The sequence below is a fragment of the Odontomachus brunneus genome, unplaced genomic scaffold, assembly GCF_010583005.1.
Source record: "Odontomachus brunneus isolate Ranch 3 - 2012 unplaced genomic scaffold, Obru_v1 Obru_scaffold_187, whole genome shotgun sequence".
NCBI lineage: Eukaryota > Metazoa > Arthropoda > Insecta > Hymenoptera > Formicidae > Odontomachus > Odontomachus brunneus.
The window spans coordinates 101,596-104,688 of NW_022639637.1; positions in this window are offsets into that span (position 1 = coordinate 101,596).

Genomic DNA, 3,093 nt, shown 5'->3' on the forward strand with positions numbered 1-3,093 from the left:
GGGGCAATTGGACACAGTCCAATCACAAGTCGCTGTTCCAAGGGACCCTACAAATGTCTCTAAGTATACGGTGCTGTGATTGGCTGTGTCCAAATGCACCGTGTCCAAGTGCACCGCTCCCGTACCACACAACTCTAAGCGTGTAAATGCTCGGAATGCAACTCTGGACAGGCACACATGTCACATACAAGAACTAATGCTCAATGCACCAATTAACAAAAGAAATGTATATTTAAGCGCTAACACACATATGTTTCTTTGGTGGGATCTGACCACTACGCAACATACAATAAATGAACAAGAGAAATGAGATCGCACGCACTTAGTCTACGCAAAAGGAACAAAGAATACCATTTCTTGTTGACACGGGATCCGCACTTAGCCTCGTAAAAATACAAACATTAGACGATGATACCCCTATGACTGCAGAAAAACTGACACTGACTGGTATCACCGGACATAAAGCCTACACGATAGGAAAAATAATCGCCACAGTCAATATAGGAAACCAGCGCCGGAAATTTGAACTATTTGTCGTACAAGATGATTTTCCAATCGAATACGAGGGGATCTTAGGAATAGATTTCCTTCACGAACACCGCGCTAAATTTGACTATAAAACAAGAACAATGATGATTTCCGGACAAAGTCTACCGCTGATACCACAGCAAATGTACAACCTCCACGCGCGCAGTGAAGTAAGAATACGCGCCGCGGTGAGCATAAATCGAGTGGGAGTAATCCCAGCTGAAGAAATTTCGCAGGGAATTTTTATTGGAAATTGCCTAGTAGAACTTGACAATTATATACGTCCTACAACAATAAATAATGCCACCGACAACCCTGTCGGGATAACCACACCTTACGTAAGGTTAGAGGACACTACGGCGGGCGACAATGAAATTGACAAAACGCCTAAAGAAATCAAGAACATGGAGAAGCAGAAAGCGAAGTCTCAGAAGGATAAGCTTAAAGAGCAGAACAAGTCTCGAGAATCCGTTATTGGGACTCTGGACAAATCTAAGGATGAAATGGACAAGAAACAGACCAATTCAGGCGAAAAATCCAAGGAAGCCGGAAAATCCAAAATAGCGGCAAGAGCAAAAGAAAACATCCCAGGCATACAAAACATATTATCAAGCCAGGTTAAAGCGCCAGATCAAAGTACTCTTAAGGATAACATAAAAATTAAAGATGGTAACCATGACACGAAAGAATTGAGCTCCAAAGGCGAGGAGAAAAACCGGAAAGGTAGTACCAAAAAGGAGCTGAAAGATCAACCTTATATTACCGACGATAGCCACGTTAATCATAACAAATCTGATACTAAGACTAAGCACAAGAACAAAGCGGGCAAGAATATGAAAGAAGGTAACGGAGAAAGCGCAGGGAGTAGAGTTCATCAACAAACGAATGTTCCGAGCGATGACACAAAAGAGAAAATAAATATCGTCGACGAAAGCAGCTCGATGGAAATTGCAAAAACATCGGACACTCAAAAGACTCCGTTGGAAAGTATAATTGAGAGACCAAGCATGACTACGAAAGCCGAAAGCACGACAAGACAGAAAGACACGTCGAAGAAAGAACCATCATCGAAGAGCAAAACAAAGTCGAAAGAACTGAAGCTTGAAGTCGAGGGTAATAATAAGAATCGGGAGAAGTTGGAAAACGGTGTTAAAGAGATGCTCAAAAATAGTTCTCCCGAATCCAACAAATCGCTGGTTGATACTGAAGTCAAAGATCCGGAGCCAAAAGTGCTCGACAGCGCAAAAGTTGTTGAGGTAAACGGCAACGTGAAAGGTAAAGCTAATTTGCGCAAGAAAGATAAAGCTTCAAAAGGTAAAATAGAAACAGAAGTCATTATCGATCTTACGTCATCGACAGTGCCAACAAGCGAAGTTTTAAATAAAACAAAAATTTTAACGTGTTCAGATAACACAGAGAAAGTGATTGTCCCGAAACTAGAGCAAATAACCGAAGAAATTTCGAGAATTATAGAGACGCCAACAACAGTTATTAAGGAAACCGATTTTAAAGAAGAGATCAAGGAAATCGTCTTGTCGCCTAAAATAAATGGGCAAACTGAAGAAATAGTACAAACTGATATACATAAGAATGATAAAATAGAGCGCAATGAAACTGAAGCTAAGGAGTCGATTGAAAACAAAAGAATAGAGTATCGTCAAACGGACGCTAAATTAAAAATAGAAAGGGCAATGTCCCCAGAGAGTCCGGAGAAAATAGGTGAGAATAAAGCTTTCATTAGTGATACGAACGATGAAAAAACTGAGAAGCGAGAAACGGAGAAAGGTCAGACGAAAACAGGCAAACAGAAAAGATCCGATAAAACGAAGTCTAATACGCAAGATACAGATAAACTCAAGATAGACTCTTCATCTAAATCTCTAATCGAACCTATAGCGGAAACTTACGCCCAACCAGCAGAGGAAACACATTTCGCTAAAGAAAACGTGTCGGTAAGCGACAACAGCTATCTTACTCAGTCCAAATCGGATGCCAAAGGCACCGACGTTAAAACGTCTGTTAAAACAGACGAGAAAGGAATGACGGTGAATGTTCAAGATAATAAACGCGCGCCAGAGACTACATCAAAGAATAAGAAAAAAGGTAGATTAAAGGATAAGTCGAAGGACGCTCAACAGGCACATAATACGAAACGCAAGGAATTAAAATTGAAAGATGAAATTAACATAGGCTCATTAACACAACGAATTTCACAAATACAAACCTACCTCGTCAAAACACAAAAAATATGCGATACACAGCAAAAAATAGGCACAACGTGGCAAATGTGCACTAACTTATATAACCTAGCCGATAAAGATTTACAACGTGCAAGAAAATTAACCAATAGCATAAACAAAATGTATAAGTCCACTCCAAACTTACGTCGTGGATTAATAGATGGAGTAGGTTTAATAGCCAAATCCTTATTTGGAATAATGGATGCAAACGATGAAAAAATAATAAATGAACAATTAAGTTTAATAGAAAACAAACAAGAGACGTTACAACATGCAATAGCAAACCAACTCAAAATTATTAATACAACTATCAATCATTTAGATA